The following is a 13,613-nucleotide window of genomic DNA, read 5'->3' on the forward strand; positions in this document are numbered from 1 at the left end:
TCAAGATGCCAGTGTTGGTTGTTATGCTATGCCTCGGGCTTTAATTTAATTTTTGGCCTGTTTTGTTCTTAAACTCTCTTTCCCTCTCTACAGCCCTCTCCTCCTCTTTCCCATGTTAAAAAACAAACAAATAAGAAAAGTTCAGGGTCTGCTCTTGGGCTGAGTATCTGTGCACATGCGTGGCAGAAGAACCCACCAGTGGTGAGTGGGGGGGGGTGTGTCCACACACTCAGGCTCCCCCTCTAGTCACCAGAATGGAGGTGGGAAAACAGTGGGTGTGTCAACGACCAGATACCAAAAAAACAAAAACAAATAAAAAAGAAAATCAGAACAAAGCAAAACTGACAAAGTATATTGTCCACCTTTGTCCCAAAGTTCCTGTGGCATTTTTCCATGGTATTTCTGCTCCCCCTGTTTGATCTTGCTGTTTGGTCTTGCCCAAGATGTCGGCTCCAGGCCTCCGAGCCCAGCCCGGCATATTCAAAAGTACGTGGTTTTTTACTTCAGCTCCAATTTCCACAAGCTATAAGCCTTCAAACTTTTAAAATATTCCTATCTCTGTGGTTCTGAGTTTTGAAGCTCTGCCCTGTATCTGCTTTGCCTGGTATTCTGTGGTGTTGCTGACAGCGAACTTCACTGCACCTCCACCCTAGCCGCCATCAAGCCCCCTGTTCTGTTTTGCTTCTTGTGTATGTGTTTTCTCCTCTTGCCCCACCCAACAAGAGACAGCAACAGTGCCCATATAACCCAGACAAAACCATACCCTCTGCAACATCACCCACTGGGCAAGAGTGAATACCAGCTTCTGTACCATCTGATCAACACTAAACTGCAGCCAACAACAGCCTAACCCACCTTAAACTGATCTGCAAGAACAACAAACAGAGAACAGCACACATGCTTCCATTCTCTACTCACACCCAGCAGAAGACAATTGGTGAGAGCCTAAGAACACACCAACATACAATCATCAATTCAATGCATACACACAACACCACCATGTCTTGGAGACAATTTTATTTCACATGAAGCTATAAGAGACAGTGGCCCAAACAAATGACCAAGATGCAGAGCCAGAAAACATTTCTGAGAAAGAAAAGGTAATGGAACACCCTGAGAAAGAATTCTAAAGAATGATACTTAGGTACCTTCAATGTAGTAACAGAAAGATGAAGGAAAATGGCTGAGGGGGGATAGAAGAATTCAGGAAAACACTATAGGAACAAACAGACACAATAAATGCAATGTTTGAAATAATACAAAACCTACAGTCAGAAATCCAGAAGTTTGATACTAAAATCTCTGAAATGGACACTACATTGAAAGAGAAAAGGAGTAATTCGAATCAATGGAAGCCAGAATTAGTAAGTTTGAAGGTAAATCTCTCAAAACTAGTAAACTTGAAGAACAATGAGAAAAAAGAATGAAAATATTGGAAGGAAGTCTAAGATTTATGTGGGACAGCATGAAAAGGAATAACTTATGGGTGATTTGAATTCCAGAACATAAAGAGACAATAAAAAGACCAGAGAAAATTATCAGCATTTTGGAAGAAAACTCCCCTAACATAATGAAAGATGAAAGGTTAAGCATTTAAGAAACTAAACAAACCATAAACAGAAAATCACCAAGGCATATTATAATCAAACTTCCCAAAACAAAAAAACAAGGAAAGAATCTTGAGAGCAAAGCAAAAGAAAACAAAATGTTACCTACAAAGGAAAACCAATAATACTAACCTCTGATCAAATTAATGTTAAGGCAAAAAACAACATAAGAGACAAAGAAGGATACTGTGTAATGATTAAGAGGCTATAAGCATAATGAGTTTCTATATTCCCAATGAAAAAATCTCAAAATACTTAAAATAAAAATCTAATAGAACTGAAGAAAGAAATAGACAATAATAGTAGATTTTAATACATCACTTTTGATAAAGGACAGAACTAGAAAGAAACTCAACAAAGACACAGAAGAACTAAACAACACAATCATACAACTTGACCTCATAGACATACACAGAGCACTCAAGCCAGTAACAAGGTGCCCTACTAGCCTAATGGTTGCAAACTGGGCTGCTAACTATAAGGTCAGCAGTTTGAATTCTATCAGCTGCTCCCCAGGTAAACCATGAAGCATTCTGTTCCCATAAAGATTTATAGCCTTGGAAGCCTATTCAGTGTCTCTATGAGTTGGAACTGGTTTGATGGCACACCATCAATAACAAATAACCAGTAACCAAACAACAACAACAACCCAATAACAGCACAATACACATTCTTTTCTAATGCATATGGAGCATTGTCCAGACTAGGCCACAAAGCAAACCTCAACAGACTTAAAACCAAATTACTACAAATCATCTTTGCACAGTACTATAAAATTAGAAATCAACAATAGGAAAATCAAGGGAAAAAATCAAATACATGGAAATTTAACAACATCCCTACTGAAAAGCTACTGGGTAATAGAAGAAATTTAAATTGAGATAAAAATATTCCTTGAATTGAATGAGAACAAAAACACAGCATAAACATAGTCCCAAAACCTTTGGGACTCAGCAAAAGCAGTGCTCAGAGAGCAATTTATAGTACACATCCAAAAAAAAGAAAGAATCTAAATCCAAACCTTAGACCAGTATCTCCAACAATTACAAAAGGCAGCAAAGTAAGCCTACAACCACCAAAGGAGAAGAAATAATAAAGTTTAGAGCAAAAATAAATGAAATCGAATAAATACAGAAAAGCAATTGAAAGAATCAACAAGATGGGAAGTTGGTGCTTCAGAAGAATTAATAAAATTGACAAACCACTGGGAAGTCTAACAAAAGAAAAGAATGGGAATATGTAAAATAACATGAATAAAAAATTATGTGGGTGACTTCACAACAGAACCAATGGAAATAAAAAGGATAATAACACAATACAACAAAGAATTGTACTCCAACAAATTGAAAATCTAGAAAAAATGGACAAATTTCTAGAAATACATGACCTACCTAAACTAATACAGACTGAAGTAAAAAACTTGAACAGGCCAATAACAAGAGAAGAAATTGATAAAGTCATTTAAAACTTCCTAATTTTAAAAAGTCTAGGCCCAGATGACTTCACTGGTGAATACTCTACCAAATGGAGTCCTGATGTGGTGCTGTGGGTTAATGTGCAGGACTGCAAAGTTGCTTTGAAACGCAAGATTGGTGGTTCAAGCTTACCAGCTGTTCCGGGGAAACCCTATGCAGGGTCACTATGGGTCAGAATCAACTCTAAGGTACTTAATGACTACAACAACTCTACCAAACATTCAGAGAAGTGTTGGCACCAATTCTACTCAAACAAATTCTAGACAAAGAAAACTCCTGAATTCATTTTATGAAGCAAGTATAACCATGATACCAAAACCAGGCATTGTTGTTGTTAAGTGCTGTCAAGTTGGTTCTGACCTATATAGCGACTTGTATAGGGTTTCCAAGGAGCAGCTGGTGAGTTTGAACCACCAACCTTATGGTTACATTGTGGTCCACTGCTTTATCCCACGATACCATTTTGTTGTTGTTAAGTGCTGTTGAGTCAATTCCAACTCTTAGTGACCCTGAATAGGGTTTCTGAGGAGTAGCTGGTGAGCTTGAACTGCCAACCTTGCAGTACAAATGGCTTTGCAGTCTGGCGCATTAACCCACAGCGCCATACCAGGACTCACCACTGTACCACAAACATCACTAAAAAAGAAAATTATAGACCAATATCCCTCATGAACATAAATGCAAAAATTATCAACAAAATCCTCATCAATAGAATCCAACAACATATTACAAAAGTAATGCATCATGATCAAGTGGAATTCATACCAGGAATTCAGGGATGGCTCAATATTGGAAAAAACAATCAATGTAACTGACAACATAGTTAAAAAACAAAGGGGAAAAAAAATCACATGATTATTTCCATTGATGCATAAAAAGCACTAGACAAAAGCCAATACTCATTCCTGATAAAAACATTCAACAAAATAGGAACAGAAGGGAAATTCCTCAACATAATTGTTGTTGTTGTTAAGTGCCATCGAGTCGGTTCTGACCCATGGTGACTCTGTACAGGGTTTCCGAGGCTGTAAATCTTTACGGTAGCAGAAAGCCTCATCTTTCTCCCATGGAACAGTTGGTAGTTTCAAACTGCTGACCATGAGGTTAGCAGCCCAACTCGTAAGCACTACACTACCAGATCTCCTTACAACATAATTAAAGGCATATATAACAACAACATATATATATAACACAAACAGCCAACATCTCTCTCAATGTAGAGAAACTGAAAGGGTTTCCCTTGTGAACAAGAACCAAACAAGGACACCTTTTATCACCACTCCCATTTAATATTATGTCTTAGCCAGAGCTATGAAGCAGGAAAGGGAAATTAAAGAAAGGCTTTTGACTGTGTGGATCATGACAAGCTAAGATAACACTCAAGAATAAGTATTCCAGAACACCTGAGTGTGCTCATGAGGAACCTGTACATAGACCAAGAGGCAGTTGTTACAACAGAACAAGGGGATACTGAATGGTTTAAAATCAGAAATGATGTGTGCTAGGTTTGCATTCTTTCACCATACTTATTCAATCTGTATGCTGAGTAAATACTCTGAGAAACTGGATGGAGGAAGACTCATTAACAACTTGTGATATGGAAATGATACATCCTTGCTTGCTGAATGTGAAGAGGACTGACAATACTGATGAAGGTCAAAGAGTACAGCCTTCACTATGGATAGTACCGCAATGTAAAGAAAACAAAAATCCTCACAACTGGACCAATAAATGACATCATGAAAAATGGACAAAAGATTGAAGTTGTCAAATATGTCATTTTGCTTGGATCCACCAGTAACACTCATGAAAACAGCAGCCAAGATATCAAACTGTCTATTGCATTAGGCAAATCTGCTACACAAGGCCTCTTTAAAGTGTTCAGGAACAAAGATACCAGTTTGAGGACTGAGGTATGCTGTCCCCAACCGTGATATTTTCAATTGCCTCCTATGCATGTGAAAGTTGAACAAGGAACAAGGAAGACTGTTACCATCAACTTGATGTATTTGAGTTATGGTATTGGAGAATAAGATTAAATGTAACATGGATTGCCAGAAGAGCAAACAAATCTATGTTGAAGGCACAGCAAGGTACAGCAAGAACGCTCCCTAGAAGCAAAGATGGTGAGATTTTGTCTCTCATACTCAGACATATTATTAGGAGGGACAAGTCCCTGGAGAAGAATGTCATGCTTGGTAAAGTGGAGGATCAGTGAAAAAGAAGAGGAAGACCCTAATGACATGGACTGACACAGTGGCAGCAGCAGTGGGTTCAAGTGTAACAAAAATTATGAGGCTGGAGCATAACTAGGCAATGTTCTCTTGTGCATAGAGTTGCTGAGTCGAAACCAACTTGACAGCACCTAACAACAACAAAGTGCCACAGTAGAAGTAAAACTCTCTATTTGCAGATGATATTATCCTATGAATAGCAAATCCCAAAGAAAATGATTGGAACTCATTCAAAGATTCAGCAATGTGGTAGGGTACAGGATCAACATGCAAAAATCTATTGTATTCTTTTCCACTAATAAAGAGAGCTCTGAAAAAATCAGGAAAACAATACCATTTACAATAGTCACCCAAAAGATGAAATACTTCGGAATAAATCAAACCAGATAAACAAAAGACCTATACAAAGAAAACTACAAAACTCTACTACAGAAAACCAAATGAGATCTGCAGAAATGGAAGATGGTGGATAGGAAGAATTAACATAGTGAAAATGTCAACAACACTCCCCAGAATAATCGTTAGAGATAATGCAATTCCAATCCAGATTCCAACATCACTGCTTAACGAGATGGACAAATTAATCACTAGAAAGGTAAGAGACCTCAGATAAGCAAAGCATTACTATTGAAGAAGAACAAAGTAGGGGCTTTTTCATAAAAATAATTTCTTCAGGTTTAACAAGCAGGGCATCAGTTTTCCATTCCACAATTCCTACACATTTTATTTCATGTCATTGACTGCAGTCCCCACAATAGAACCTCACTTACCCAGCTTCCTCCTCATGGGTTCTAGTTCATTTCTCCTTCTTTCCTAACCCTTTGAACGTTGTCCTTGGGTAAATGCTGCCTTTTTTTTTTAAATCTCAAATGGTTGATTATTCTAAGACATATGTACCTCCTTCTTGCTATTATTCCCCTCATCTATTGTTTGATTGAAATTGAGCAATGAGGATGATTTTGAGAGCTGAAGCATGCCCACGGACCACAGTTTCGAGGGTTTTACCAGTCTGTATCAAACCAGTAACCCTGCTCTTTTTTCCTTCTTTTTTTTTTTTTTTTTATGATTTTGAGTTTTGTTCCACATGTTTCTCCCACACTATCCAGAGCCTTCTAATGTTATATCTTTCTGAATAGTTGGTAGTGGTAGCCAAACTCCCTACAGTTTTGCTCTCAGGGTTATGTAGAGTAATGTTCATGTGGTTCATTGGTCCATGAGTCTTTGATATTCTTGGCTCTTCTTTCCTCCCACAGGACACACCAATAGTTGCACATTAGATGACTCCTGATTAACTTTTAAGACTTTAGTCACTACTCAGCAAAGTAAGATATAGTTGTGTTTTTGGAATGTGCTATGCTAATTGACTTTGGTGTACCCTGAGACCATGGTCCTGAGGGAATCTGCTCGACCAGTTAACATTCAATGAAGAAAGTTCAGCTCAGAAGGTTATGGAAACTGTTTTCCTGGTATCCCAAAGGGATAATCTTGGTAGATTTTCTTGAAGGATGCAGAACGATCACAGGAGCTTATTAGGAAGAATTTTTCAGAAAACTGAAAACTATGTAGTGAGAAAAAAGCCAGGAAAGTTTCAGAGAGAGAGAGAGAGAGATGGTTACGAATCGGGCTGCGAGCTGCAAGGTCAGCAGTTCGAAACTACCAGCTGCTCCGCGGGAGAAAGATGAGGCTTTCTGCTCCCGTAAAGATTTCCAGCCTTGGAAACCCTGTACAGGGTCACTATAAGTCAGAACTGACTCCACGGCACTTAACAATAACAACAACAACTATATATATATATATATATATATTTATATTTTTTTTTTTTTTTTTCATGACCATGCAGCTACTCATTATTTCAGGATATCAAGAGCTATTTAAGAGACTTCCATCAGGACACCTTATACCATTCAGACCTCTTTTTGTTCCCTAAACTCAAAGAACATTTAAAGAGAACGCTGTTTAAGTGCTTGTTGTTTTGACAGGGCGTAAATCGAAGCATGCAACATTATTTGGAAAAGGGCTCGCGAGATGGAAACATTGCCTTCAGAATTGTAGAGACCTAGATGAAGTGCTGGTGTGGCGCTGTGGGATAAAGCACTGGACCACAAGGTCTGTTTGAACCTTAAGGTCAGTAGTTCAAACTCACCAGCCACTCCTTGGAAACCCTATATTGGGTCACTATCAGTCGGAACCAACTTGATGGTACTTGATAACAACAATAGGATATGTTAAGAAACAATAGCTTCACATTTTGATATGCTTGTTTAATAAGTGTTTCTATGATTTTATAGCAATGCTTTTTGACTCATCCTGGTACAGGCAAGAGTTGGAAGGGGAACTCCTCCTTCTTTAGCTTGAGGCGTCTACCCTTTCCTCATATGCAGCAGCAGAAGGAACGTGCCCATCCTTTGAAGAACAAGAAATGGCATTAGCCACATCCTGTTGTCTGTAACTTAGCTCTTTGACCACAGTCATTTGTCAGGAAAATTGAAAAAGATTATCTCTGGTTAGGTGACTATGTCCAGTTAAAACCTTTACTCTGAAAGGGCAGGATATGTGTGTGCAGGTTTGGGACAACTAATAGTCTGTCACAGACAGAACACTAATATACAAAAATAAGAGTCAAAGTTATTATGATTGACAACATTTGTAACCCTTTGTCTTGGCACGGAGTCCCTCAGTGGCACTCCGAACCAAAAAGTTGGCAGTTCAAACCCACCCAGTGGTTTCTCAGAGGAAAAGCAGGCAGCCTGCATTTGAAAGGTCACAATCATTTAAATCCTATGAAGCACAATTCTACTCTGCAACACATGGGATCACCATGAATTGGAATCAACTCTGGCAACTGCTTTGGTGTTAAAACATTTTTTATCAACTAGGTGTGCTTGGTCATGCACAGTACAAGCTGAAAGTCCCAGAGAGCGAATATTCCAGAAGCAGCCTGCAGTGAATGGTAGATAAGTACCCCAGTGTCCCCTGCTATGGTCCAGTTAACTCTGAGGCATATTTGACAACTTTCCTAGAATTCCCAGAAAGAACTGAGGCTCTGGTTGTCTACACTGTAATAGTTTCTCTTCCTTGTATCGTTTCCCCAAGCCCCTATTGTTGCTTCCTGCAATCTCCCTTTAAAATAAATGACTGGTCTCTGGGCTACTTTTTTTGTTGTTGTTACGTGCTGTAGGTTCCACCTCATATCGGCCCTCCAGTTTCCGAGGGCTTCTGGGAGAACCCAAACTAAGACTGCTCTGGCCTTCCTGGAAGTCCAGAGGAAAATGAAATAACTTGTTATATTTAGAAAGTAAAAAACCCATCAGTTTCTCAGTTGTGACAAAGTATTTCTCCCTCCCCCGTCCACTTCCCCACACCCCCAAAAGCACAAGGATTTCCATCATAGGAGTGTTCACATGCTCTCTTTCCATGTGTTTCTATGTGCTCTGCCTTTAAGCTTCTTGACCTTTATCCCCTTTAGAGCTAGCAAACTGCCTTGCAAATACTTGAAACTGAGTGAATGTCTGAATGATGAAAATATGAACCTTATCCAACACAAAGAAACCGAGGCTAAATTAGGGGACGTCATTGTCCAAATATTCCATGAAGAGTGACCAGGGAGTGAGATTACTTTCAAGTCTGACAGCATTCCTCTGGTTCTGTACCACAGAAACCTCTCCAGGATTGTTTTATTGTCTCTGAGTGGAGTCAAAGGCTTCTAGCAGGGGGATCATGCTTATGGTGGTGGTGGTTATGTGCCGTGGAGTTGGTTCCGACTCATAGTGACCCTGTACAGGGCTTCCGAGGCTGTAAATCTTTATGGGAGCAGAAAGCCTCATCTTTCTCCCACGGAATGGCTGGTAGTTTTGCACTGCTGACCATGAGGTTAACAGCCCGACTCATAACCACTATGCTACAAGAGCTCCTTAAGATGTTAAAAAAATATTTGTCTTGAGAGAGCCAAGGAGCCCTGGTGGCATGGTGGTTAAAGCACACAGCTGCTAACCAAAAGGTTCAGCTTCTCCATGGAGGACTCAGATGTGACAGTCTAGTTCCATAAGAATTTGCAGCCTTGGAAACCCTATGGGACAGTTCTACTCTGTCTCATGGGTTTGGTCTGAGTTGGAATCAATCTGACAGCACTGGAGTTAGAGAGGCAAATCTTCTTCCTGTTGGCCCATTAGGACTGAAGTGCCTACGCTTCTTGCTACTTACTGTTTCATATCTCGTGAGAAGAGACCTAAATGTAACCAAGGAGACAGCTGTAGAGGGCCTTTGGGCTATTCAAAGTCCTATAGCACATTAATTGATTATGGCAAACCTCCAGCACAGAATCAAGTTTGTGTTTCCATACATTCCTTCTGGCAGTAATACTAATACTACCTTGAAGCCTTGGAGTATGGGTGGGGTGAGGTATTGGTTTACACTGCAGTTGCTCTGCAGAGAAGGTAAAAGGTTAAACAAAAGATCCAACAAGCAAAATAGAGGAGGACATACCTATGTAAAACCCTATGACTTAAACCCAGACCCTAAAATCCTTTACTCACTTTGTTTTGGGGAGTAAAGAAAACTCTTCCAGTAGAAATTAGGATTTCAAAAGTTGAATTGGCAGTTTGTGCAAACAAAAATCCTCACAACTGGACCATTAGGCAACATTGTGATGATGAATGGAGAAAATATTGAACTGTGGGCCTGAAGTTTTTGTAAACAGGAGCTGCTCTTATTTTTTTGTGTGTGTGTGATAGAAAAAACCAGTAGCCAAGTACTCACTGGCCCTTTGAAATTTCTTTGCAAGATTTTCCTCTGATTTACCTCTAATATCTTTTGCAAGATTCGCCACTGACTGATTTACCAGTGGTAGGAACCCTGGTGGCGCAGTTAAATGTTGGACTGCTATGCTCAAGGTTGTTGGTTCAAGCCACTCCTTGAGAGAACGATAAAGCGGTCTGCTCCTATAAAGATTTACAGTCTTGGGAAACCAAAGGAGTCGTCCTACTCTGTCGTATAGGGCCTCTGTGGGTCATAAGAGACTTGGTGGCAGTGTGTTTTGGCTTGAGATTACCAATGGAGGTATAAAATTTTGCTGAAGATAATTCAAAAACAGTTGCAACACTATATTGATAGGAAGGTGCCAGAAGTTCAAGCCAGGTTCAGAACAGGCCATGGAGTGGTAGGACCTCATTCATATCACATACTTTGGATCCATCATTGAGTAGAACCAGTACCTGGAGAAGGACATTATGCTTAGTAGAGGCTTTAAACTTAACAGAAGATGTTAACCTCTCAACAAGAAAAAGACAAATAACCCAAGTGAAAAATGCGCAGAGGACATGAATAGTCACTCCAGAAAGAAGACATTTGGGTGCTCAACTGACATGAGAATGAATATTCACAATCATTAGCCATTAGAGAGACGCATGTCAAAACAGTAAGATAGCATCTCACGCCAGCATTAATAGCAAAGTTCAAAAAAACAGAAAACAACCAATTTTGGTGAGGGTGTGGAGAGACTGTGACCCTCCTACACTGCTGATTGGACTATGAAATGGTGGAAACCGGTATGGCGAGTCCTCAGGAACTTGGAGCTAGAAATGCCATTTGATCCAGCAATCCCTCTACTCAACATTGTAGAGAAATAAAAGTGACACACAAAGATCTATGCACATTCATGTTCATCACAGCACTATTCACAATAGCAAAACAATGCAAATAAACTAAACATCAATCAGTAGAGTGAATAAACAAATTTTGGTACATACATCAATGGAATACAATGCAACATTAAAGAATTACACTGAATCTGTGAAACACCTTATAATATGGATGAACCTGGACATCATTACGCCGAGTAAAATAAATCAGTCACACAAAAACAAAAAAAAGACCATTATTGTCAGAGGTTAAAAAAAAGAACCAAGTTTCACACTGAAAGTAACATTCTTTGATGGTTACCAGGGGTGTGAAGGGAGGAGAAAGTGGATCACTGGCTGGAGAGTAGACATTAGCTCTCTTGGATGAATGGGAAATTGTTTTAATAAAATAGGAGGAAAGAAAGGAAGAAAAAGAATCAAGGAGATGGACTGACACAGAGGCTACAAATATAGCAACAACTGTGAGGCTAGTGTGAGACCCAGCAGTGTTTTGTTCTGTTGTACAGAGTCCCTGAGTTGGGACCAACTCAAAGGCACCTGACAACAACAACCAGTGGCCCTGGAGTGGATTCCAATTTGTAGCAACCCCACATGTGTCAAAGTAGAACTGCTATCCATAGGGTTTTCAGTGACTGTGCAATTAAGTACAATTGAGTCAGTTCCAATTCATAGCTATCTCATATAGGGTTTCCAAGGATCAACTGGTAGGCTTGAACTGCCAACCTTGTGGTTAGCAGTATAGTGCTTCTCCCACAATGCCACACCAAGACTCCATAAATATTTATAAAGCAATTCAAATTATTTTATTACACAAATGGAGTCCATTTATGTAGGCTAAGCAGTGGGCCACAAGGTAAGTTTGAACCACAAGGTCAACCATTGACACTCATCAGCCGCCCCTGGGAAACTCTACACAGTCTCTCTAAGCATTGGAACTGGCTCGACGGCACTTAACAGCAACAACAATTATCTAAATCACATGTGTTAAATTAATACATTTCAGAAAATATAAATAAGCAGAAAGGAAAAGGAAAATTACCTGTTAAGTCTGTCTTAGGGGAGAAGATAGAACCCATCTCCAAAGACATGGCAATTATGTTGTTGTTATTGTTACATGCCATTGAGTCAATTCCTGTATAGGGTTTCCAAGGCTGTACACCTTTTGTGGGAGCACAAAGCCTCTCTTCTACAGTTCCATTTTCCAGTCCCTCTTTTTTCTTTTAAGTTATTCTTAAGTGTGTGTTTTTAAATTTTCTTCCTTCTATTTTCTCTCTTATTTTTCTCTTCTATAGCTCCATTTCCCTGTCCCTCTTTTGTCTTTATAGTTATTATGTTATTTTTTCCTAGTTGCTGCCTGTTTTTCTTTCTTTTTTCTGTTTATTATTTTCTCTTCTCATTGTTGGTTCCTTCATTGTTTATTCTGTTTTGTTTTCTTGGTGTGTGTGGGGGAGGGGTTTTCTCTTTCCCACCGGGCAGGAGACAGCAACCATGCCCATACAGCCAAGCCACAACCATACCTTCTGAAGCTTCACCCACTGGGCAAGAGCCAGTACCAGCTCCTGTACCACCTGATCAATGATAGACAGTAATCAACACTACTAAACCCATCCTAAGCTGAGGTGTACAAATAATGAATGGGACCAGTGTACAAGCTTCCATCCTCTAACTACAACACCCACAGGAGACATTTGGTGAAAGCCTAAGAACACATCAACATAAAATTATCAATTAAATACAAATATGACAACCCCACAACGCCCCAGAGACAATAGACAATTTAAACTCATACAAAGAAACAAGAGAGAATGGTTCAAATAAATTATCAAGACGCAGAGCCAGAAAATGTTTCTAATGAAGAAAAGGTAATGGAACTAACTGAAAAAGAATTCTAAAGAATGATATTAGGTACCTCCAAAGGATTGACAGAAAGATCAAGGAAAGTAAGGAGAAAACAGAAAAAAAAAAACAACAAAACTTTAGAAGAATTCAGGAAAACATTACACGCACAAACAGACAAACTAGAAGCAAAGTTTGAACCAATACAAAACCTGCAATTAGAAATCCAGAAGATTAATAGTAAGATTTCAGAAATGGACAATACATTGAAAAGACAAAGGAGTAGATTTGAAGTAATGGAAGCCCAAATTAGCGAGCTTGAAGGTAAATCTCTCAATACCAGTATGCTAGAAGAAGAATCAGAATAAAGAACAACAAATAAGGCAGAAGCAAGCGTAACAGTTATGTGGGACACCATAAAAAGGAACAATTTATGGGTGATTGGAATTCCAGAATAGAAAGAGACAGTAAAAAGTACAGAGAAAATGTTTATTTCTGTTGTATTAATGTGTACTAAACCTTTCTGATTTGCTCTTTTTTTTGTATCTTTATTTTGATGTTCAGGTTATTGATTTTTTGAGGTGTTGTTGTTACGTGCCATTGAGTCGGCACCGACTCATAGCGACCCTATGCACAGTATAATGAAACACTGCCTAATCCTGGGCCAACCTCACTACCGTTGCCATGCTTGAGTCCATTGATGCTGCCACTTGGCCAATCCATCTATTGGTGGGGGGCTCCTCTTTTTCTGATCCTCCACCTTACCAAACATGATATTCTTCTGCGATTGGTCCCTCCTGACAACATGGCCTAAGTATGAGAGAC

Source organism: Chrysochloris asiatica, unplaced genomic scaffold, assembly GCF_000296735.1.
Source record: "Chrysochloris asiatica unplaced genomic scaffold, ChrAsi1.0 scaffold00092, whole genome shotgun sequence".
Classification (NCBI taxonomy): Eukaryota; Metazoa; Chordata; class Mammalia; order Afrosoricida; family Chrysochloridae; genus Chrysochloris; species Chrysochloris asiatica.